Below are 27,362 nucleotides of genomic sequence, written 5' to 3'. Positions count from 1 at the left end.
TGCTCAATATGGCTTCATTTGAGTCCCCAATCACCAGCGATGGAATTTTCACACCAACACAATTATTTCCAATGCGTGGGGATTGGGGGCTTAGAGGCCGAGAAATACCTTGCAATGTGGGTTCCACATGTCAGTGCTGCTGAGTGCTGACCCAAAATGTGAAGAGATTCCTCCAACAGGGCACCAACCAAAACAACTTCCAACATCCACTATGATCCCAGCAGAGGCCTCAAGCAAATGCTGAGATCACGAACTTAATTACTTCGTCAAGGAGGGGGGTGAAATTAAGCAACGGGGGGGGGGGGGCGGAGGGGGGGTATCAGTCATGATATTAAGCTATACATGTAATAGTGCAATCAGTGATTCTGGTACTGACTGAGGTAATCATTGTGTAGGGAGGGTATCCAAAGCCCCTGGGGCTTTGGGAGACCTATGAACTTGCAGCGTGTTCTGGAGAAAGGCTAAAAGCTATTGTACTGTACCATTTGGAAGTTATTGCCCTCAAATTCCATTCCATGTAGCGATCATGTTCTAGGGACTTCAGGTACTGTATGTACTACATGAACAGAGTAGGCCCTATACAATTCAAGGAGAGATCTCGAGATGTAGTCCCAGATATATACAGTGTAGGCTACAGCTGTGTGCAAAGTTAGTGAACCCCAGTACAAAATGAACTCCTTCATGGCAGACAACAATATTATGTTCAGCAAGCCCAGAAAAAAAAACTTTATTAAATGTAATTTTTTATCACCTGACATCCCAATTAAATATCTAAAACTTGAACACTTAATTTCTATTCATTTTTAAGTGGGGTTTAAACTTTCTAGCACTGTGCAGTATTTATCTGCATGTATACCTACATGAAATACAGAAGCAGGATACCTTTCTTTCATACATGTATATTAAACCCAGCCAAGCAAAACACTTTTCTTGTCGAGTTATAAAGCTCAACCTAATCATACCCTTAAATTCTTCAGAGATTGCAGCAATCTTTGATTCATGATGGTAGAGTTCTATGGTTTCATCCTATACATACATTAGGTACAGTATGCAACTGATTCTCTCTCTATGCTTCCATTGATTAGCTACATGTACCACTGTTCATTTGTTGCATTGACAGCTTTTAACAGAATTACATGGGATGTTGGGGTGAATTCGCAACCAAATGCCCCCAATGGTCCTGACAAAAATAAAAAGTGCCCCTGAAACTCATAGAGTCCAATACAAGTTGTAAATATAATGAAGCAGACAATTTGCTGCTGGTGAGCTAAAAAAAGTGACAGAAAACAGAGAATACCTAGATCATAATAAAAAATTTGTTGCTTTATTTAAAATCTAATTCAGTATTTGAAAAGAGGTTGCATTTTTTGCATAATGATAAAATCCATAGCTCACTAAAGTTGCTAAGAATTCATGCGGGGAGCGGGCCTTTGCTCATGCAGGACCTAGCCTGTGAAATTCTCTCCCACACAGTTTGAAAACCCAGACTTCAGCGACCACCTTCAAGGGCAACCTAAAACTTACCTGTATAAAAGTGTTTTTTGATAGACATTGACTTTATATTGTTCAGACATGTATTACATGTAATAGTTTTTGTTGTTCTGCTCTGCAGCGCCTTGAGCATCTAATCAAGATGGAAAGTGCGCTATATAAATCTTATGTATTATTATTATTATAAGTTGGATACATATATGTGTTCAAATTCTGCATTTGTTATCCAGAGTTAAGGTTGAGGTCTGATGCAATTTTTTAGGCCTTTAATAATTGTACTCCTACCCCCCCCCAAAAAAAAAAACGATCTGTACTTACCTGTACAACAAAACTGACATAATAAAGGGAAAACTATTTCTCTGAAAAAAAAACTATTTATAATTGTTACACTTTACAATTCATTTTTCATGAATTACATTCCTGGTTAGCCTACAGCATTCTTACCACAGCCTTGACATGTAGCAAACTCTAAAGAAACTGAGTATTGTTTGGTGGTTTTCCTGTGCTTTGAAAAGAGAACAATTGATCCATGTCTGCTGTCTTGGCTGGTCAAGCATGACAGGATATCATGAACTGAATGGGCCATTTTCATTACTAATACCTCGGTCACATTTGCTCTACGGTGAGTCAAAACGGCCGTTTTAACATTTTTTGTACCTGCTACAAATAGGTGGTTTGAACAAAAATGAATTGGCTGTTTCCAACTTGCCGTACAGTCCCTGTACAGCAAATGTGACTGAGGTATTGCTGAATGCATGTAACTTTGATGCAACAAGTTTTTGCATATGGTAGTATCAAAATAAGGTCCCAAAATTTTTTAAGTGGAAGTCTTTAATATACACAACAGCATTCAATTTGACAGTGGTGATTTTTTTTCTTTAATTTTAAGTGGGAGTGTTCTCATCGAGTAGACATTAACAAATAGTTAATTGTTGGGATGTTTTTTTTTTTTCAAAACTTTTTTTATGTGACCTATACATGTACATGTAGTTGCCATAATAGAAAAAAAACATTAGATTTCAGCAACGTCTAGTTTATTTGGAATTTGCCATTTCCTGTGAATGTGACATTTTACACCACTAATAATAAAACTATTAATATAAAATTATGAATTTATACTACAAATTAGAGCGAAAATCAACTCAGACTTGTTCAATTGTACAGTAGTGCGCTGGGAATTCAACTTCTCGAAGCATGACAGAAGATTACAACATTGTTTACAATGTCAAGGCTGGGTGAAAACTAGAATTTATACAGAATGGACTCTCTCTATTGTACTTTCAAAAACTATGATGCTCTTCGTACAATAAGGCAGCTTATTTGTAATACTACTTCTGTGATGTGGTTACATATTTGGCAAAATTATTGTAATGGCAAATGCGTCATGAGATTGCCCACCTAAAGGATGGTGCTGAACACATTTTGTTTTATTGATAGAGTAATTCCATATTTCAAAAACAAGGGGGCTATTCCAACAAATTTTTAAAGCTGACTTTATCCAGGAAGTTTCAGGTTAGGCCTGCATCTCCTTGAAGAAGGCATCAGGGGTAGTGCCAGAAGTGCTGCAAGCTTTGCATAAGATGGGGGATCTCGATTTGTTTTACTACATTTAATTGGGGAAGCAATATTTTTTGTCAAAAATTGGCCTGCAAGTACAGAGTAAATTTAATTAATACAATCTTCTTTATTATCTCGTGCTTGAAAAATAAGTTTGGCAATGTCGTATATAAATGATATGTAAAAACAAAATGCAAGGTCGAAACAGTACAAAAAATAACAGGAAAATTAATTGCAAATTTGCAATTTTCACGTTTTCTTCCAAACTAACACATACACATATTTTCTTCAGTTATTCTTTAATCTAATGCAACTTATGTGAAAACACCAAATGGATTCCTTTCAGGATAACTTCATGTAGGGCTACATGTATACTTTAATTATCATAGGGGAATGGAGCTTAGTAAAATCTATCAAATACTTTTCAAGTTCAAAAGGCAACATTGGCAAAAATCATCATGCAATCCATGCAGTACATGTAGATGAATTCATGATTTGTGAATTTGCACAGAAAAGAAACTTCTTCTGTTGCGCATACACATTACAGAATTTTCAGCCAATTAAAGTTCTTGGCAGAAATTGCTTAGCATTCATAGCAAATTTAAGGTTGCCATATAAGAAAAACAGGATTGTATTACAAGTATAACTGAAAATGTAAATTCATTTCATTATACTGGACAAGCGAGCATTTGAAAGGGCACATTGCAATAGACTGTCCTATATGCATTCATTTTATACATAAATGCAATCCTTAATTATTGATTTAAATTCCTTCAAAGAAAAAAATATGCTTTTCTTATTTTTCTAATCAAACTGTGTACTTAAAATATTTCTTATAGTATTTTTCATTATGACAATCATTGCTTGGCTATTAAATGTACATGTATCAATATTTTAAAGTAAAATTATGACAACCATCATCATCAAATGATCATTCATTTCATAAATAGCAAAGGGTAGTTAATGATAACCTCCATGAACCCATTGCTTATCATCATCAGCATCAGTATCATCTTCATCATCATCATCATCATCAACATCATCATCATCATCATCACTATCATCTTTATCATCTTCATTAACACTGATTTGTAATACCTTACATACCCATGAGTACTATCTCATCATCAATATCAGATCATTATATTCAATAGAACCCATGTTTGAATCTTGTACGTGTGATTTTAAATGCCGGTGTCTGACGTTTGACAAAATTAATAAAATGCAGCTTTCTACCTCCATGTTCGCTAATTGCTTTATTTCCTTGGGCAAGTGAAAAAGCAGTCAGATGTACCAAAAACAGTTGGTTTGTTGTTGGGTATTAATAGCGACCAGTTAGTTTGACTATTACCACCAACTTGTCATGGTCCTGGGAAGAAGGGGTGCAGGGGGTGCTGAAGCACGGTGCACCTCCAAGACTTTCCTTGGGGGTGCTGCGTGACCAACAGATTTGCCTGCGGTAGCTTAACCATTTGTATGCTGCATGTTCAAATCGGTGGGCATATTCACCTTGAAATGTGATTGAGGGACTTGCTAGTTGATATGATATTCAAAAACAATTACTGCTGGGAAAATTTCCTCGAAATCGTTAATCCGCCGGAGTGAAACTGCCATGGCATGCCATCTCGTGCTGAAATCAATCATTGAAAGAAAAATAAAAAATTCCAGCCATGGGCAGCCAGGTATAGTCTTGAGGACCCAATGATGATGATTTTTTTTAGATATGGCATATACTTCTTCATCATTGACGTCTTGACACTCTCTCCATAGTGTCTTAAGCGAAGGACCAAAACAAAGATGGATTTCCCTAAGAAATCCATCTTTTTAAACCAAAATCACGAGAATTCTATTAATTTTATTCATTCTTACACCTTCCTACGCCTAATGCGTAGGAAGGTTTTAAATATTATTATATGAAAATATAAAAAAATGAAGATTTCTTACCTAACTGATGCCGCGTAGACCCCTCGTTCCACATGTAAACAACGGGAATACAATAGCGTCGACCCTTGAACCGCTTATGTATGACGTACTTCCGGAAAGCAATGCCGTCTTAACAATTTAGAGATAAAAATTCTTATTTAACAAATATTAACATTTATTTGTGATCATAAATAATTTATATTGATATGAATTATTCATGATTAAAGAATAAATTTTAATTTTTGTTAAATAAGAATTTATATCTCTAAATTGTTTGTTAAGACGGCATTGCTTTCCGGCAGTACGTCATGCATAAGCGGTTCAAGGGTCGACACTATTGTAATCCCGTTGTTTACATGTGGAACGAGGGGTCTACGCGGCATCAGTTAGGTAAGAAATCTTCATTTTTTTAATATTTTTATATAATAATATTTAAAACCTTCCTATGCATTAGGCGTAGGAAGGTGTAAGAATGAATAAAATTAATAGAATTCTTGTGATTTTGGTTTAAAAAGATGGATTTCTTAGGGAAATCCATCTTTGTTTTGGTCCTCCGCTTAAGACACTATGGAGAGAGTGTCAAGACGTCAATGATGAAGAAGTATACTATATGCCATATCCAGGGCTCGACACTAGCGGCGGTCCGACGGTCCCAGACCGGTAAAAATCGCTGTCGGGCCAGTAGATTTTCAGAAATTGGAAGATTTACTGGTCCGACATGACCAGTAAAAAATATCATTGTCAGGCCAGTAATTTTCCAAAAATAGCAAGATTTAAGGGTTCGACATGACCAGTAATAAAAACCATTGTTGGGCCAATAACTTTTCCAGAAATGGTCAAATTCACAGCAAACCATTTCCCCCCCCCCCCCTTTACTTTTTTTTCTTCCTTCACATAGATCCTTTCTTTACCTTTTTTTCTTCCTTTCTTTTATTCTTTCTTTCTTTTCCTTCCTTCCTTCCTTCATTCCTTCCTTCCTTCCTTCCATCCTTCCTTCCTTCCTTCGTTTCTGTCTTGCTTTCTTTTTGTCCTTCATTTTCCTTCATTTTTTTTGGGGGGGGGGTAACGAAAGGCTAGAAAAATAAACTTGCGCCTTTTCTTAATGTTTTCTTTATTTTTTGGGACCAGTAGATTTTAGGTTCGGACCAGTAAAAATTTGAAAAACTGGGTATCTACTGGTCCGACATGAATAGGTTGGACCAGTAGAAAAAATGGGTTAGTGTAGTGTGGAGCCCTGCCATATCTAAAAAAAATCATCATCATGCGTCCTCAAGAACTCAAGACTAAGCCAGGTACCACTTGCACTACCAAACATCCATAAGCACCTATTAAAGCTAAGCAATTCATATCAGCAGAAGTGTCATTCGACCGTCACACGACAGTGATGTTGTTGAGACACAAGTAAAATTCTTCACATGTCATCACGAACACGAGAAAGCACAAATGCGGCGCGGGGGCAACCAACCCAAACATGCAGTTGACTTGTCTATAGCGGAGAGTTTCGGCGTGGCACTCACATGAATGCCCGCTCCGTGATTATAACACCGACCACCCGACAAATTTACAGTCATCCAAAGAATAAAATGCAATGAATTATTATCAAAATACGAAGACATTTATTCTTACATATTTAGCGTTATAACTGAAACATTAAACATGAAATGCATTACTCACATTTCGTAAAATTCCAAAGGTTAGATCTAGATCCAAATCGCCCGATGTGCCCACTCTTCAATCAATCACACTTGTGTATGGAACGCTGCTTGTGTCGATCGGGATATATGGATCCCGATAGCACCACTTGATGCACGGACCTCAGAGCTGGGCGAAAAAAACATCTTAACGGATGAAGTCATGAATAATACGTTATCAAATTCATGAGTGCAAAAGTGCAATAAATTTCATAAACTATCGCATTCCAAGTATAGTGTTGCTTTTAAATGAATTACACGTGCTCCCCCCCCCCGTTATATATATTTGTCTATCTATCTATCTTTTTTTATACCTACTTTTTTTCCAACATATCCATTATTCTTCCGTAAATAGTTTTTAACCACATATATATCCTTGTATAACCTTAGTACAACCTATTTTTTTAGTATTATCAACCAGTTTAGCTAGAATCAAGTTTTGCTTTAAACAAACAAATAAACGTATTTTTTCAATACTGAGGGGCCGTAGAACAAGCCTGGCTTCCAAAGGTCTCCTCGTCTTCCTTGTCTTTATATTACTTTCCTTTAATTATTGATATTTGTTGCTTTTAAACGTTTTCGACATATGCGTTAGCATATAATTGTACATGTATCTTGTAATATGTTATTTTTTCAAGGAGGATCAATAAAGTTCATTCAGTTATTAATTCATGTGGATATTACGATACCTTTTATGGCTATCATTTCCAGCTAGTCCAATAATTTTACAATCACTTATTAAAAATGTAATCATTCGTGTCTATTATTTCTGTACTATTTTTCATTATTTTTTTTCAACCAAGTTATGCATAAAATTTTGGACATAAGTCTAAGTTTCACCTCTCACTATTAATACATATTAATTTAAAAAAAAATATTCATGGAGTTGAAAATGGAAAGATAACTTTCAGTCATGCCAGTACGCAGCGGGGAGGGGGAGCCATGGGCAAATGTTTACAAAACTCACCAAGTGTGCACAAAATCTCTCAATTTTACTTTCAAAAATGCAAAAGCACCCCATGGCGAGCTCCTTTACTTCACTTTCATTAGGTAGTCCTAGAGTAATTACTATGTTTTTTTAATTTAAAAAATACAATAATTATGATGATGTAAATAAAATAGTGGGGATGATGATAATGATGCTAAAGATGATAACATTAATAATGATGATGAAATAATAACATCATTGATATCAAAATTATAACACTGATATAAAAATTATAACAGTAGGCCTAATAATCAATAATAACAAAAATAAATCATCATCATCATAAAATAACAAAAACGATGGTGATAATACATAAAAAGTTTACCGAGACACTTTAGTATTTGTAGCTAATTTTGTAAATCGCCCCTTGATCCTTCAGTCCCCGCACCCGACATCCCCCCCCCCCCCCCTTGACGGTTTTGAGTCCATTCGATTGTAAAAAAAGAAACTCATAGTTTGCGTTATTATATCATGTAAAAATCATAGAGATACATACAAAAATATCTCTGTGGTAAAAATGTACATTGGATCACTAGATGGCGCTATACAGAAAACTGATATTCTGACATTGCTCCTGAAATATGAACCCATAGGCAAAGCCCGATTTACCAAAACCCGTAACTTGTCGGCGAAGCCCGATCTACCAAAACCCGTAACTTGTCGGCGAAGCCCGATTTACCAAAACCCGTAACTTGTCGGCGAAGCCCGATCTACCAAAACCCGTAACTTGTCGGCGAAGCCCGATCTACCAAAACCCGTAACTTGTCGGCGAAGCCCGATTTACCAAAACCCGTAACTTGTCGGCGAGGCCCGATCTACCAAAACCCGAAACTTGTCGGCGAAGCCCGATTTACCAAAACCCGTAACTTGTCGGCGAAGCCCGATTTACCAAAACCCGCAACTTGTCGACATGGTACTGGGAAGTGTGGCCGGGGTGCTGAAGCTGAAACATCCCCAAGATTTCCGGGGGGGGGGGGGTGATGCATGTAGCCTATTATTCACCATTGGCAGCACACCCTGGAACACTGTTACGTATTGTAATGAATATTTGCTATCAAAATTTTACTATGTATATTTATTGAACGTTTTTATTGTTTTCATATAATCTCACTGCATTTTACCTCCTACCATCTCTAACTGATAGGATATTACACAGGGCGGATTCAAGAGGGGGGGGGGGGCACATTTTTCGGAGGAAAATTTTGACAAGCAAAAAAAAAGTGGGTCTTCACTTTCAAAGTTTCAAGTTTCAAAATTTATTTATCAAAATCCACACATATTGGATCATTTTCAATTTTACAAAACAAACACTAATGTGGACAATTACAGTGAAACATAAAGTTACAAATCCAATATATATAAATAAATATAGATACGAGATTCAGAGAGAAAGATATATAGATATAAATAATTATAGTGGGCCCCTTACAGATAATAGTTAAGAAACCTTAAAGATACTAAGGTCACATTCTTGAACAATTATGGTTAACAATTCTCATGTTGAACCCTAAAACATATTCGATACATATTTAAAACAATGATCGACCTCTATAATAGCAGAGGGAAAATATTTTTTTCTTTTGAAAGTTTCTTTACACGATTTTGAAATATGTAAATTATACTAGGCACAAAAGAGGGGGCATTTGACATCCACAAATTTTGATTTTACTTCTCAACGGGGAGGGGACACGGGCAGACTGTGCCCCCCCCCCCCGGGTCCGCCAGTGATAATACATGTCAAGATGGTCAAGATGTGACGAACGTGATATGTTTTTTTCTCTCTCTCTACCTTTTCTCCTTCTGGTTTCTCCTCCCTTTCTCTCCTCTCTATTCCATTCTCTCCATTTATATCCTTACACCTTCATGACTTCCATTTACCTTCGTTTAGTTTCCTTCTTTCTTTTCGCTCACCTTCCACTGCATTATTCTTTTTCTCCACTGACACTCTTTTTTTCTAAGATCACATAGGTTACATAATAGGTTTGCGTATCCTTTGAGAAAATGTTACGATACTTGAATTTGTATGGGAACTTTATATGTAACTTGCATGTTTGTAAAATTGATCACAATATTATTGGCATTTGGCTGCAGCTTAGGCGGCTGCGATGATCTGTTTATAAATCATTTTTATCTATCTATCTATCTATCTATTTATCTCATATTGAAACAAAATTACCTTAATCATTTTGTAGCAATAACTCTTTGATACTTTTCTTAAACAAAATCATTGAGATTCATTTCCTAGTGACATTTTTTTTGCTTGTCCAATTTAAACCTATACCCCTGTTAAAAAAAATTGTTCCATGAGCCCTCCTTGTCGGTGAAGCCCGCACTGTCAAAACACTTAACTTGGGCCACAAATTTTAATGGGGCTTGATATGGCGTATCACGTAAAATTTATATTTAAAAAATCAAATTTTGTAATTACATCATAATTAACTCTTCTCTCTTTCATATTTCCTTTTTTTTGGGGGGGGGGTCGTGAAAAAATGGGGGGGCGGCAAGAACCCTCCCCAATCCCCCCATCTGAACACCAGTGCAAAACCCGAAACTTGTCGGCGAAGCCCGATCTACCAAAACCCGAAACTTGTCGGCGAAGCCCGATCTATCAAAACCCGAAACTTGTCGGCGAAGCCCGATCTACCAAAACCCGAAACTTGTCGGCGAAGCCCGATCTACCAAAACCCGAAACTTGTCGGCGAAGCCGGCCCGATCTACCAAAACCCGTAACTTGTCGGTAACGGGAATGGATGCAGTCCTTTCAAAGTTAATGAATGTCGCCATCTACCAGTGAAATAATTACAGTCGTAATTGAAAAAAAAGAAGAAAGTAAATGAAAGGTGACAACGTCGGCACAGTTAGACAGACTGTTTGGGAAGTTTTGTTTTTGTTTTAATGGGGGGGGGGGGGGGAGGGTGGTCAGGAGGGTAGATATTCCCCGCCCCCTAAAAATAAAAATAATACGACTAATGTGCATCGAAGTTTCTTGAAGAACCGGTCTACAAGGTATGTCTGACTCCGTATGGCAAAAATAGTCAAGTTGACTGGTTGCCCCCCAAAAGACCCCCCCCCAGAAAAAAAGAAAATAATAATAACAATAAAAAATGTATGAATATAAATGAATGAATAAATAAAGAAATAGATGGAAATATGATATAAAAAATGATGTTACAAAACATAATACACGCATAAACGTATTCTAAGCTTTGTAAAAAACATTGAAGGAAAAGTATTGGGACTTTGCCACAATCTCATTATTCTGTTGTTAATCAATATGTGGGTTCGAATCCCAGCCATGGAGTGTTTTCCTACAGCAAGAGATTTACCCACATTGTGCTGCACTCGACCCAGGTGAGGTGAATGGGTATATCCGGTATGATTAATTCCTTCAATACTTTAGCGCATATAATGGGTGCTCAGCTACAATGATACCCCAACTATCAAGCGCAGTAGAATATGTGCAATAATATAGAAGCTGCGCTATATAAACGGACCATAATAATAATTATTATTATTATTATTATTTATTATTATTATTATTATTGTTATTATTATCATCATCATTACTATTATTATTATCATTATCATCATTATTATTAATATTATTATTGATATATCATAACCCCGAGTATTCGTAGAAAATAAAATAAACATACTTTGTTTTCAGACAACAAGACCTTTCATTTTTCGTTGGTCAGGAATTCGCGATGGGACCAAAGAGATGTGTCGTCTGTGAAATAGTTTCAGAGAGTATAAAACCATGCCTATGACTAATAACGGCTTGTGTTTACCACAAAATACAATCCATTACTTCTTGGCAGTATTATTGTATACTACTTAAGTGTCGTAATTTTCTGAGAATTTCTAATCAAGAAACCGAGTCTTTTGACAGAATTTTGAAGAGGAGGAATGCCTTGGGACTTGTTTTCCTGTTCCCCTTCTTCTTTTAAGAGATGTGTGATATTGCGCTTGAATATGATATAGATGGCACACTGTAAAAACTGCGGTGTTAAAACTGGCACCAATTGGTGTTAATAGAGGACCACATCCCGAGGTGTTAAAATTACACCCTACAAATTAAGCATAACACCAAAGAGTGTAAATGTAACAACAAAAGGTGTTGTAATTACACCTATAGGTGTAAAACCAACATCACCAATTTAACACCGGTGTAAAATAACTGGTGTGGTCCTCTATGTACACCGGTTAACACCACAGTTTTTGCTGTGCACCGATTTAGATTTACCAAAAATACTAAAGGAAAATCTGTTATCATGCACCGCAGTAGGTTTTAAGTTTTATTTCAATATATTATTTTGTAATGTGCAGCGGCACAAAAAAAATGGATAGATAATAGACTGTTCTGCCCCTATGAAATTTGTACATCGTGGCGCCTAATGTGTATACTTTGCTTTTGTGGTCGTATAACAAGTCCTTTGCTTAGAAGTTCACGCAATATATCGGAAATTATTTTAGACCTAATTCCAAAACTCATGTGATTATAAAGAGGTTTTTATTTTCGTTGACCTTTGTTAAATAAATATTATCCTTCGATTTTATGGAGACTATCTGAAGACAAAAAAAGATTTACGTTTTCCGCTTCTCCAAGAATTATGTTTAAGTGGTTAAATGTTGCCGGTAGGTTTACTATAACATGGTTACATCAGTCAAGTTGTCATACATTTTTGCTGGTCTTGCTGCTCCTCAGTCGACTGGGAATGAGATTTCCCATTTTAGAATACGTTGACATTTAAAAAAAAACATAGAAAAAATAATGAAATGTTATTTTAAAAATATATCAATTATCTTATTAATTTCTTTCTTTATTTATTTATCTATTCATTTGTCTGCTTATCTACTTAATTGATTAATCATTTATTCTTATTTATTTATTTAAATTTACTTAGTTACTAAGCTAGTTAGTTAGTTAGCTACTTAGTTAATTAGTTAGTTAGATGGTTAGTTATGAACCTATTTTCAGTTCTATTATTAGTAATGTTTTGGTTAGGGTGGGAGTAGGAAAAACATTGTCGCCACTCATAGTCATAGCGTTCAATGATAATGCTAAAAATAGATAGGCCTACTCCAGGCTAAAAATAAATAAATCAGAGAGTAAAATCTAAGAAGTAGAATACTGACAAAATGTATAACCTTTGTAAATATTGTGTATATGTATTTTGTAATTCTGATACTGATGTGAGTGCAGAAATAAATCAAATCAAATCAAATCAAAATATTGCAACTGGATAGAAAATATATAATGAAAATGATGAAGCTATGGAACTTTAAGTTTGACAATATTTCTTGCAACTACAATGAACGAACAACATCTCTTGTATTTTATTACATATAAATTCAATTATTATTCAATCATTATTATCTGTGCTCTACCATTTCTGTAATATATTTTGTTTAAGGAGGATAACTTTACATGCATGCACGTAACAAAAATCATTTTAAAAAACGGGAAAGGCCGTACATAATTAGTTCGCTTATTCGAGTTCTTAATCATTTTTTCATACGATTTCGATGAAATTTTGGTATTGTGTTCGTCAAATTTTACACTTTTCATGTAAGTCTTCTATTTTCAGCATGGAGTTCTCCTTAAAAGTTATTTTAAGGTTTGAAACTTGCCTTGGTACTGGACGAAGGCAAAACCAAAATGGATCACAAGGTGACCTGACACTGTCATTCCCATTCACGTGAGAATAAAAAGAACAAATCATAACACAAACAGACATGCTGGGAAAATTCCCGAACAGAACCAAAACAACGACCACGCCTTTCCCATGACCTTCTTCGGCCCATCCTTCACACAGCTGTAACTGGAATTCATCGATCTCCATGACGACACCGATCAATGAGTTCAACGAAGGAGTATAGTTGGAAGGGTTTTTTTTTTTTGGGGGGGGGATATTCAGGAGCCCTCCACCCCTTCTTCTCCCACATCATGCACGCAGGGAAGGCGATGTTACATTATGGCAAAGCTGGGGGGGAGAGAAAAGGGAAACATAATTATGGATAAATAGAACAATAGAGATTGTGAGGGAGAGAGTATAAGACTAAAAAAGAGGGGGGGGGGAAGAGAGAGAGAGAGAGGGGGGGGGGGGAGAGAGAGAGAATGAGATTTGAAATAGGGGAAAAAATATATAGGCCCTACAAAGTACCACTTCCTTGCCAAATGTGTCGGCCTATTTCTCATTTCAATTTAAAATGAAATACAATATGGTTGTACAGCCCACCCCCTTCACATCTCCAAAACCCAATCTATGATATACGCCCCGTTGATCAATATTTTAGGAGTAAACTTTGTCGGCTGCTGTGTGAAAAAAACCCTCTTGTCTGTTTCCGTTCCACTGACGTAGTTTTCATTGTTTGTACACAAACAAAGAATGCAAATATTTAAACTATTTTCCTTTTATAGGTCGGATATATCTCTATATACTTTCTAGTCAACGTGGTATACCAATGATGTACCACAATCAGAGTTCAAAGAGAGGTGGGAGAACTGTAATGCCTCCGATCTCAACAGATTTTTTTATTATTATTATTATCATTATTATTGTTATATTATTATTAGTAGTAGTAGAAGTAGTATCATTATCATTGTGGGGGCTATGCTTTGTTTTGCACTCATCTAATTTGATTTGTACAGGAACGACTGAGAGAAGAGAAATAGATTTTAAATGACACGGAGTTTTCACTTACAAATTTGATATCAAAACCAATCTACATGTAATTATCACCTAAATCGTGAAATAATGTCTCTAATAAGTGACATTGGAGTTTGAGATAAAGGAAAAAAGTAAGCGAAAAAAAAATAAACTCCTATGTTGTATGAGTCTTTCCTCTTTGTGAGATCATTAAATTCCTTTAGTGGCGTGGTAGATGCAACACTCTGAATAACACCAATACACAGGGTTTGAAATACATGAACATTCACAGCAAAAACTGTGGTGTTATTTGGTGTGCATAGAGGACCACACCAGTTATTTTACACTGGTGTCAAATTGGTGGTGTTAGTTTAATACCTATAGGTGTTATTACAACACCTATGGTTGTTACATTTACACTCTTTGGTGTTATGTTCAATCTCTAGGGTGCATGTTACACTGTTAGAAAAAAATAAAAGAAGTTCCTGCAGCAGAGTCTCGAGAACACCTGTAATCTTACCGAATTGCGTAATCTTACAGGAAATTGGTATTTGATGTATGGAATCTTACAAATTTCCTTGAATAAAACACCCTTTTCCCCTTTTTAAACAGACCTGTTCTGTTAAATTGCAGAAAAATTCTTGTTTTATGAATTTACAGAATGATTATTACGCAATTCGGTAAGATTACAGGTGTTCTCGAGACTCTGCTGCAGGAACTTCTTTTATTTTTTCTAACAGTGTATTTGAACACCTCAGGGTGTGGTCCTCTATTAACACCAATTGGTCTCAGTTTTAACACCCGGCAGTTTTTACAGTGTTATAATATACCAAACTGATCGGATTATAGAAAAAAACTTAATAATAATTTATAGTCTTTATGAGGCGCCGATTTATATAGTTGCTTATTTAATATATTACCCCGGCTGTATAGCTCTAGCTGCTTATTTAATATATTACCCCGGCTGTATAGCTCTAGCTGCTAAAGGCGCTTGGTGCATTAAAGGAATCAGTCCTGTCGGGTATCTATTCACATCACCTGGGTTGAGTGCAGCATAATGTGGATAAATTTCTTGCTGAAGGAAAACATGCCATGGCTGGGATTTGAACCCACGATCCTCTCATTAAAAGACGCAATTCTTAATCACTAGACCACGACGCCCCCATCAACCATGCTTTTATTTGTTTTTAATGTGAAGCCACTTCTCCCCTAACTTTAATTGTAAATGCGATGATTAATTTTTATTAATTCGTTTATTTATTTTCTTATTCATGATATGTTGATTTCATAATTTAAATATAAAGACACAAATTAAAAAACATTTTCCATGAAATAGAAATAATGCAGAGATATTAAATGATGATGATGTTCTAGTTGCGATCGTCAGCTTCAATTTCGTAAGAGAAGGAGATAAAGCGAGGTAAACATCAATACTAAATGTTAAAAGGTTGCGCTGACAATATTTCATGAGAACGGGATGATGAAGGTCGTATCAATTTGTCATGTTTATTGCAATTTGAATTGAAAGGAGAATTAATTTTCTAAATAGGCGTGCAGACGCACGGTCTTTGATGAATGTTTATAACGTGATGAGATGTAAAAGTTCATTGTACTTTTTGCCATGACCCAGATATGCATGCCGATGGTGATATTCGGGGAGCTATTTGATGAGGTAGGCATTTTATTAATTAATGTTAGCAGGTATCCCCCTGACGTATATGAGCTTGTCTGTCAACGTTCATGTAGACCATGACGTTACCATTCGAATAGATGTAAACAGAGGCGTGTAGAAATGGCGAAGAGATTTCACCCATGGGGGCGGACTGGGCAGGGGCACCAATGACGTAGAGAAATGAATAGAATTAGCATGATTCTAATTGGAGTAGAGAGTGACATTTCGGGGCAGTGCTTTTGTGTCATTTTCACATTTTTAAAATTAATATCAATTTTCTCCTTTCCTTTCTTCGTATCATTGTTTCCCCAATATATATTTTTGATTTGATTTCCTTTTTTTTGGGGGGGGGGGTGGGATGGTGAGTGGGGGCAGGGCGAGGTAACAAAGATGGTCTGCTTGTGTATAGGGTTATACGTATAAAAAACATTAAGCATTATAGATGGAACAGAAATTTAGAGGTTCCCCAAACTACAATATTACGAATTTTCTTCTTGAACTCAACAAGATATGTTATTTTCATTCCAAAATGGCATTCATTAGTCTGATTCCTTCAACAACAACAAAAAAAAAGGAATAAAAGAACATTGCTGAATGTCCCGGGTGCTTGCGGTGGGGCGTTTATATCATGCTCTGAATAAAATAGAACAAAAGTTATTACCCCAATGGCCCCACAATAGCAACGCCAAATTTGAACAGTAGAAATTTATCTTTTTTTCTTTTGTGTAAAAGATTGAATTCAATGTCGCAGTAGTCATGGTAATGTTGGTGTAAGAGGGTAGAGCCAATATGATTTGTGGCTACATGAATAATCAAAAAGGAACTTCATGAACAAAATTGCCTGAAATTGGCTAAAGTCTCCTTCTCGACAGTGACTCGTGATTATCAATAAAATATTGGGGGCACTTGCGTACAGATAGGGGGTAGCTTAGGAGCTATGGACCCCCAAATTCTCACTACCAAAAAAAAGGAGAAAAGGGAAGAAGAAGAAAAGGGAGACAAGTGGTATAATTTTCTGAATATTGCGTCAAAATCTGCAAGTGTCACACAATCAAATTTTTGTAATAAAAAGGTCAAAATTTTAGCTCGCTCGCTCTCTCCGCTCACTCACAGCTTTTTAACAATAATTTCCCGATAAACATTGACTGGCCTCCTCAAAATATTTGACTTACTATGCCACTGAGTGGGGGGGGGGATGCCAATACACATTCATTTCTTGGTACAAAAAACATCTTATGTAATGCTCAGATGTGATGGTATCATTCTGAAAGTATATTTTGTTTGTATTATTGTTGTTGTTATGCTGAGAATGGAAAGGTGCATGGTGAAAGGAAATGACATGAAACGAATTGACACGAAATGAACCGAAAACCAATGAAACGAAATGAAAATGAATTAATGAAATGAAATGACACGAAATGGAACGAATTGGGACGAAATGGAATGAAATGAAATTAGAATAAATTGAATGAAATTGAATTAAATAAAAATGAAATGAATATTCATGATTGCGTTTCTTCACTGATTTTCTGTTTTCACTTCGTCCCTTATCTTAATTCCAATCACACCTTCTATCATGCTATGGCACTCTTTAATAACTATGACTAAGGAACGTGATGTGCACCCATCAGTTTGGCACCCATACGTTATCATCATTCCTTTGATGTCACCATCGTTGGGGGTCCGCCATCATTAGGGTCAACCAAGACGTGCAGTAACTAATCTGCCACACATTTGCTGTTAGAAAATTGACACATCGGAACAGCTATTATTTTGAAGTATGACTTTGTAAATGGCTGAAGAACAAAGTAAATGAGATGAAAAAGAAAACAAAAATAAGAAAGGCATGAAAAAAAAGCAAGAGCAAGTGAGGTCATTTAAATAACTTGAAGATAAAAAGAAAAAAAAAACTTACGTCTGCTCCCTATGATTTGCCTTATATATTTAGTTGTAGGATGATTGGTTTGACGACTAATTTTACTGTTTCAAATGACATACTAGTATTTTATATAAAGTTGCCTTGCCTCCCCCCATTTTCCCCCTTGTTTTGTATTGTACTCCGTTTAGATAAGTTTCTTTCATGTACTTATTATTTATGTCATGGTGCACTCATCACAAGCTGTGCTTTCTGAGTTGCTACCTCCATTGTTTTGCTCAAGTTTATAAAATGTATTGATGCTTTTGTTATTGGAAAATAAATGTACTTCACTTATTTCTTTAGTCTCCCTGAATTGCTGTGGCGGAAAATTTTTGAAAATTTTCACAAAATTGTGCACGAAATCCTTTAATATCATTTCATTTAATGCAAAAGCATCCACATAGTTCGATCGCTTCGTTCCCTCGGTTTCGAGTTTCTTCGAAATTTCTTGCGTATCTTGCCCCCCCCTCCCGAAAAAAATATGCACCGCACTGCACCTACTGGATGTAACCAATTCATTCGTTGTATCGTGTCATCTGGTGTTTCTGTTCACACGATCAACTGCAACAACAAGCGGCCTCTCACATGCACTGTGTAAGTTGATCTGATGACTTGGTCGCAAGTGAGAACGATCTCATTAAGCGAATCGTACATTCGTTAAATTCCTGTTACACGACCATGATGATGACCATCACCGAAGAACTAGCAGAGGTCGAAAGTGGCTCCTCAAAACGGCAACGATTGTTATGGTTAGCTCCTTTGGAGATATAAAAAAAATCACATTCAAAGCATATAAATAATTAAAAAATCACATTTAGGGATTTAAAAGTACAGAAATCAGAACAAGGAATGGGCCTTCGTATTAAGTTATTCAAAATTATGGAAGTTGCTCTCCTCGGGGCTAAGGCCTTAAAACCGGTTACTAAGTTGGAATCCATACTGTAAATATGATTTGCTGCTATGCCAGGTAAGGCCATGCAAACTATAGGGTTGTCGAGAACAGTCATTGTTGGAGAGATTATGCATAACATTTGATTATTTGTGTAAACAGGTCTGCTATAACGATTTTTTTTATTCATCATAATCGTTATCATCAACGTTAACATCACAATCGTCATTTTCTTTCCCATTGGTGTACAGATGGGTGGCCTTGAGGGGCCATGGAAGCCAGCATTTTGAAGACTCAAAAAAGAGAGAAAGATATGGAAAAGAAGAGGGGTAAAATATGATATCATGTTCTGAATATTATGTCAAAATATATCAAAAAATTAGGTCAAATTATTTTGCTCGCTCTCTTCGCTCACTCGAGACTTTTCAGAAATTTTGTCCCAAACTTCATGTCTGCATTCCTAAAAAGTTTCTGATCTATATAGATTTTAGTTATAACAACCAATAGGTGAGTAAAACGATGAAAAAAAGAATTATTTTCATTTCCCAAAATATTACTTTATATAAATTTGAACTAATGATTATAAAAATTGTACTTTCAAGAATAAAATGAGAAACCCACCCATTTACTCATTGAACGTGCTTGATTTGATTCATGTTTATGCTAATGTTCTATTGCTGTTGTTTTGTATCAATAACCATCGTGTATTTTTAATAGGGCAGATATCCTCATACATGATGCATTGCATTATGGCTGCATTTCTGGGTTGAGTCTTGAATCACTCTCGGGAATTTCGCAACACTACGCAGCCGCTTTCTGGAACGTTGGAAATCTATCAGTGTCAAAAGCCCTTCATGACAAAGGAGTCTTTGTCGAACATCAGTGAATAAAAAAAGCAGTGTTTATTCCCTGACTCTGGACAAACGACATATTTTCAATTTTTCGTCAGTTCCGAAGCTTAGGACGATCTGCTGTCCCGGTTCGCCAATTTTCGACAATGACTTCTCAGCCGTTCACTGTGATTTGACGGGCATTTTCAATAGATTCCTTGCGTCCCCGGAAGCATCTGCGTATTGTTGCGAAAACTCGCTAATTACAAAGTAGGTCACTTTCTTTAGCTGTCCATATGGTTTCTCAATTCATGGCTAATAACGAGGACACTACTTTACCTGACCTAGAACCTAGAATTCGGATAATGCAGAACAAACTTCAGATTTTTCGCTTCAACGTGGCTACTCCACTTGCGATAAGACTTAATCGCAAATTTTTGAGTCATTACCACATTCATTATACATGATATCTAAAATCCATGCACATATATGTTTCTTTGGTTATGAGTTGAGAATGATGATGAGCGATTGTATATCTAGGAGATTATGGTTAACTGTGTTTGATGTGAACGGCTGTAGCGAAATGAGCCCCCCCCAAAAAAAAAAAATAATGATAATAATAATATAAAATAAGGGGCCAGACATGGCATATGGAGCAAAATTTCTCAAAGGATGTGAGCGAGCAAAAAAAATCGAGCTTGAATTGATACAGAAATGTTTTTTTTCGATAGGTTTGGAGTTTGGACACAATATTCAGGAAATAGTATCATATTTAACCCCCTAATAATAATCAAAATAATAATAATAAATGCATAAATGAATAATAATAATAATAAGAATGATTATGATGATGATGATGATAATGATTAAAAATAATAATAATAATGGAAAAAGAAGAACAACTGTATTTATTCAGCACATCAGACCTTTTAAGAGGTCTCAACGCACATCAGGAAAAATAAATAAGAAAAGAATGTTGCTGTAATGTTACGATGATATTATTATCAGTTAAACAAAGATTGGGATCCGGAATAATTATGAACCTGATCGCAATCTAAATTATCTGGACTATGCATTGCATCATGGGAAAGTGCAATCGTTGCCTTTCACTATCATCTCATTATGTGATAGGTCCAAAAACAAGCTCGTCCTCCATGTCCTCACAACCACAACAAAGCTTTTCGTTCTCCATCTTGACCTGCTATCGATGTGTCCTACTTTTACCCCCATCTCTCACCACCACCTCCTCCTAAATAGATCACTGGCAACACTGCCAAGATGCTAAATTGGATAGCATCTATTCTTAGCTAGGTATTGGGATTGGTAAGCTAAGACGGAGGAGAGACAAAAAGTACGTTGAACTCTGGCTCGACGCCCTGACCTGGTTTCTAACTTCACAACTTTGATACTTGCTTTACTAGTATTTATTTGTACATCTGTCTTGTCGAGATCCAATAAAGACATCTTTCCTCTTTCTTGACACGCTTTCTTCTCCCTTATTTCTCTATCGGCAATTAATTTTGCCCATCCCCCTAAAAGTTTTCAAAAAAAAATATGAAGAAAAAGAAAAGGAAATAGGGTAAAATATAATTTACATTTCTGAATTATTATGTAAAAATCTATCACAAAATTGGATTCCTGTATTCAAAAGATGTTGTTGTTTTTTTGCTCGCTCGCTTCGCTTCTCGCAATTTTTTTAAATAAATATTCTCCCAAACGCCATGACCGGCCCTCTATAAAATTTTTGGCTGATTACAACACTGCTTGATATAAATACTGCTGGATTGAGCATGTTTATTGAATGAGGCCCGTATGAATGACAAACAATATTTCGATTTAAACCATAGAATAAAATATGTGCTGAAATGGAAAGATGAAAATGTCATAATTTAATTTGCACTGTCAGCACTTAACAATATATGTTTATCAATTATCATGCGTCCATTTTATGAAGCTTTTATGCACGTGGGGGGTGTACCCTTTTTCTCAGACATTTTAAAATAGTTCTTTTGAGTATGAAATGTAATAATGATGCTATTAACATATCTAGAATGTACAACAAAAAAATATTTTTCAAAGGACACAAAGTGAAAATAAATATGTAAACTGAGAGAGAATCTGCTTGATATTTTGAATGCTGTTGTTTTCAATTTTCTTACATAAAACAATCAAATTCTCTATATAGAGCGTGGAAACTAGATCAAAACAGGTGCCATCATTCGTATAGTGCAAATTTCTAAAGGTGTTAATACTTCATGATGATAATAAAGAAATATCAATATTATTGACGATTTCTCGAAAAGCGTTCCATAAAGATAAGCTGGTAAACATCTTGTTACATAGGAGCTGGGGTTGAGCTATTTGGATTATCTACCCGAAGCTACATGAATAACGTTGGAAAAGGAAAGCTAAGGAGAAAAGATGAACCATGATATTATGTGTTGAATATTATGAAAAAATCAATCACACAATTAGATTTGTCATCTTAAAATTCTCAAAATTTTCGCTCTCTCGCGACTTATTATTTTTTTTTCACTTCGCCATGTTGTGCCCCTCAAAATTTCTGGGCTATGATTACGAACATTTCCATAGAGAATAGAAAATTATGGCATGTTGCCATGGTGATAAGGTGACGTGGCTCTCAAACATAATTCATCTCACCTCAAAAATGGGGCAGGGTCCGAGTGATTCCAGAGGGCCTCCCCTATCTGGTCATTTTTCTATAATTTTCATCTTTTTCACTTTCACCAATAAAAATTGGTTAAAAAATATGAAAACAAAAATAATTTTTGGGGTAGATATAGTTCTATGAACCAGCCCCCTTCAGTACTATCCTTTTGTTGTTACCTTTCTTTACTTCTCCCTTTCCTCCTTTTTTTGGGGGGAGGGGGTGGTCTCTTAAAAATATGTAAGGGCTGAAACCACATGCCCCGCACCTTAGACAGCAAAACAAAATGAAACAAAATAACATGAATGAATTTTAAACCAACTGGTTAACAATAACTTACGTTATTTTTTTTTTCTTAAAGAGTTCAAATAATGTTCAACATTTAGGCAATTAATATCAGAAATTGAACATTGTTGGAAGTGTTTTATCGTGTATTCCGACACTGATGCGGTGTTATACAATGGTTATGCAAAATATTGTTTAGTTTGGATTTGGATGTGGATGGGAGCAGATGCCTCCTCTCGGATGTAAACATGGATATTGACATTTAAATTGAATTGCATGTCCTTCGCAGCCACCAGTTCTTGTCCCAATTATTAAAGAAGATAGGCGGCTACATTTCGAACATTTTATTGATTGGTTTGATCATTTTGAAGCCAAGTTTGTTATCTGATCTCCTCTAAATAGACCAAAAATAGACCGCAGGACCGGTCTACAGGTGCATCAATTTCTATCTACCAATTTGCAAACATTGATGAGACATTGTTTCCTTTTCTGTCAACATCATGTTATATTCTCATGCATGTCAAGCCTTTGTTATAATAACTAAAATTGTTTTGGCATCGTTCCAGTGTGACGTACCTCCCAGACAATATTAATTATAGAAAATGAAATTTCTTGGCACGCGCCCATAAGAGACGACTTTAATACGCTTTAATCACTTTTTCGACAAACCATGGAGGGAAACTGAGTAATAAGGGCTTAATGCTAGTCCTATTAAAAAAAATGAGTTCGAATTGAATCCCTTGGATCTTGTAACTGCGCATTACTCATACATCGAGAAGGTTTTTGAGGAAAAGAAAGTTCAAAATGTCACAGATTATCCCTGGGAAGAATTCGATATTCTTTAAAACTACAGGGCTTTGAATAAAAAAAAGTCACGATATACGAGATAGGACTGGCATCTTATATCGTCTTCATACATGACCCCTTCTTTTTGGGACCAAATTTGTCTTCAAATTGAGTATTATTAAAGAAGAAAGCTTGGGTATTTAATTGAATATTTTTATTTATTATGAATGCAATCATCTGATTATCTAGATAAAATTATTTTTTTAAAAACGAAGAAGAAAAAAAAGAATCGTCACGTCATAATTACTTACTATTGATTTTCGTCACCCCCTCATCGACTACATAAAATTGAAATCTTTGAATAGAATTGCAGAAAGTTATTAATTGAATTGAACTTAATTTCAATTCAAGTTTATATTTTATGTTATTTTATTTACCTTTTTTCTATAAGGAAAGTATTGTAATTATCAAGGGTTCCTCGTTTCTTCTTGAACGAAAAATATCCAACCGATGATATTTTTTTCTTAGACACCCTGTAGATTGACAGAGTGTTGACGTTTGAGGGACAGGCCTCTCACACTCCCCCGGACACACCCCCTGCACACCCCCTTCCCACATCCGACATCGGAAACGATGAGCGACTGCGGTATCGCCGATAATCATCATAATACTTGTCTAGCCAGAGGCGTTAAGTTACGCCGAAAATGTCTATCAAGCTAAAATATCACCCGGGTTCCTGGGATATATGATTTAGAAGGGCTAACAAATATGTTGGAATTCAGGCAAGAAGTGATTTTTGACAATTTAAAAAAAAAATAAGAGCATTGGAAAGCACTGCTATTTTGATTATATAAGAAAATATTGCCATTTTTTCGGAACACTTTGCGCGCGAAATTCTGTATTTTACATCATTTGGGGCGCAGAGCGAGCTGAAATTTTTTGACATTTGTTTCACTTCAGTGCACCCCTCCACATTCGAAACAAAGATCGACGCCCCTGTCTACTACTACTGCTATATTATTTCGTCACTGCTTTTTTCTTGATTTACCACTTCTCCCACCAAGATATACTTTTAATTCACCATTCGTGTATTTGTTTTTACAGCATCAAGAGTTTAATCTTTCCAACAATTTTTTTTAGGAAATATCAAACTGTGAGTCAAAATCCATGCCCCCCTTTTAGGAAGGGTCAAATTCTGTCTCGTTAGGTTTGTTGAAACATGATTTTGACAAACGGGTCAGCCATATAAAGATCTTGGATCTTGTCCGAATAAAAAATAAATTAGAGAATAAGGAAATTGATATGAACTTTTAACCTGAACAAACACAGACAAACCGACTCGGTATCCGATGAGTAATAAAGTGAAAAGGTGGAGGAGGAAGATGAGAGGGGAGGGGATGAGGAGAGGGGTGAAGGAGAAATCATGGTCCATGGAGAAATGAAACAGAAGAAGAAGATGATGAAGAAGAAGAAGAATTAAAAGAAGAAGGAGGAGGAGGAGAAGAAGGTGAAAGGGGAGGAGAAGAGAAATATCAAATGAAAAAAAACATCAAATTAATTTCATTTCAGTGAGTAGCAATGAAAATGAAAGAGTCATAATTATCTCAGGCGACGAACCCTACCCCCCCCCCTTCAGTGCAGTATAAATGCCCCCCCCAAAAAAAAAAAAAAAAAAAAAACCCAGCGTATATTATGAGGCATACTTCTTAATTAACAGTCGGGGCTATAGCAAACATTGTTATATGAAAATCTAATTTTTACATAGTTTTCAGGAAAAAGCATCATATTTTATCATTTTCTTTATTTTCTCCTATATACCTTTTGCCTTTTCCCATGGTCGTATTAACTTTTAGGATTTTAGACCTCAAGCCCCTATCGACACTCCAGTGCCACCCCTCCCCAATAGAAAAAAAATAAGTATCAGGGTTTAGTCAGTGGAAATGAATTCACACTTGCGTACACGTGCCCTGTCTTCGTCAGTTTTTTTTTGAAGTTCAAAGTCATGATTAACAAGTTCCCATGTGGAGTGAGTGTTCCAATTCTTTCCGATTTTCACACCCTGGCCCCTATATAGCTTATCAGAGGAATCTTGAACGCAGAACATTAATCGGTGTGACTCAACAGTTACAGACTTACCGATCATAAGGGGTAAAAACTTGCATGCAGTGGCGCAGAAGGGTAAAATATGATATTAATTGCTGAATATTATGTCAAAATCTGTCACAAAATTGGATTTTTGTTATAAAAATGTCGATTTTTTGTTTTGCTCGCTCGCTTCGCTTTCTTGCATCTTTTTATAAGATTTTCCCTATATACGCCATGTCCTGCCCCTCAAAATATTTTGGCTCATTACGCCACTATTTGCATAATTCTTCGCTAGTGCACAGATGGGGAGGGAGGGGCTTGCCATATGGGGCACTAGACACTCAAAAGCTTCATGATTGAGAAAAAAAATAAAATAAAGAACATGAAAGGGAGAACTGGTAAAAATTCAAAATTTTGATTTTTATGTTCTTTTTAGGTCGCTCTCTTCCTGCTCTCGCGACTATTTGTGCCCCTCAATTTTTAGTTCATTTATAACGCCACGGTGATTAACAGGGGCTTTATTATATCACAAATATAATAAAACATCCACCACAATGTTAATATGTCTTTGTTTTTTTTTCTGTGGACGAGGACTGAACCAAAAACTTATCCCATTTGGGGTCAATTCAACATATTCATTTCCAAGTCCTACCCTTATCATTAAACAGATGATAATTCAGAGGGACCTTTATTTCAGCCCCCAAAATACAAGTTTTAATTCTTATTTTCATAATCATTTATTTTAGAGGTGGATATTTAATTCGGGTTCAGAAGTTAAAAAAATAAAAAGGAATAGCGTCCCTTAAAAGTGATTCTTTATTTTCAAGAGGATTTATCCTTATTGTTTTATTCTGACTTCTTTTTAGTTTATAAGAGTCATCCCTTTCTTCTGCCCATTATATTTCAAAACCAATTACATTGCAGGAAATGAGAGTTCTGTGTCACAATGAAGAAGGCATGCGAGCTGTCATTCTTTTATCAATAAGATAATTGAAAGTGACATTAAACGGCAGTTTTTCTCCGCCTACATCATTACTACAGTGACGTTTAAAAACGATCAAAATAATATTATCCAGACATCGGAATATCTCAACTAAAAACATCCTATTATCAAAATTTGTCATCCTAAATACAAAGGTCAAGTCGACCCCAGAAAAGGTCGATTTGAATCACCAGAGAAAATTCAAAGAAACATATCGCTGAAAACTTCATCAGAATCGGGTGCGAAAATGAGAAAGTTATGAAATTTTTAATGTTGCACTTTGTTTTTTTTTACAATACATTATTTTTGCATATCTCATAATTATGCAAATGAGGGAGACGATGGTGTCACTTACTCAATATTTCTCTTGTTATTCATTGTTTGAATAATACAATATTTTTTGACAGATTTGACAACATAAGCCTAAAGTCGCTCTTGATTGAACCACAAAATTAAAAAAAGATGGTAATTCCACATGTTAAAGGAGCTATAGCTCATCATAAATATTCATTGCAGACTTATAAGGAAGTTAGCAACGAAGAAACACTATACCAGCATGCATGAATATTGTTTCAAGTATATTATATTTCAAAAAAATAGTAAATATGACGGTGTAAGTTATTATTTTGAGCGCAATTTTCCTGGAAGAAACAAAATAATCTCATAAAAACTCGTAATTGTCATTAACGTTCGTGTATGCTGGCTGCTGCTACGTTTTTTTTTAATTATTTTTTTTAGATTTATTATTTTGTTGCGTTATGATAAACAAGTATTTTTTAAAAATCATTTTTCATCCCGCCCTCGATCAACAGAAATATTGTAGATTTTATTCTTTGCATTCTACTAATGCAAAATGCAAAATCAAATGTTATGAGTAATTATTAAAAAAAACAGCCGATGCAATTTTATCTTGCATTTTAAATTTTGTCCTCTTCACTTTCTCC

General features: G+C 35.6%; 1 long non-coding RNA gene across 2 annotated transcripts in view; it reads right to left on the bottom strand.

Annotated features, from left to right (window-relative positions):
* The window catches only part of LOC121424352, a 39,371-nt gene extending 32,544 nt beyond the window's left edge, over positions 1–6,827 (bottom strand). The window contains exon 1 of one of the 2 annotated variants that reach the window (XR_005971364.1): positions 6,646–6,827. This is a non-coding gene — a long non-coding RNA (uncharacterized LOC121424352). The remainder of the gene's footprint in view (positions 1–6,645) is intronic. The other variant, XR_005971363.1, reaches the window with a different exon arrangement.
* Between the last annotated feature and the right edge of the window lie 20,535 nt (positions 6,828–27,362).

The sequence above is a fragment of the Lytechinus variegatus genome, chromosome 11, assembly GCF_018143015.1.
Source record: "Lytechinus variegatus isolate NC3 chromosome 11, Lvar_3.0, whole genome shotgun sequence".
Taxonomy (NCBI): domain Eukaryota; kingdom Metazoa; phylum Echinodermata; class Echinoidea; order Temnopleuroida; family Toxopneustidae; genus Lytechinus; species Lytechinus variegatus.
The sequence above is the reverse complement of the archived record's forward strand: the minus strand, read 5'-3'. Positions and strand labels throughout refer to the sequence as shown.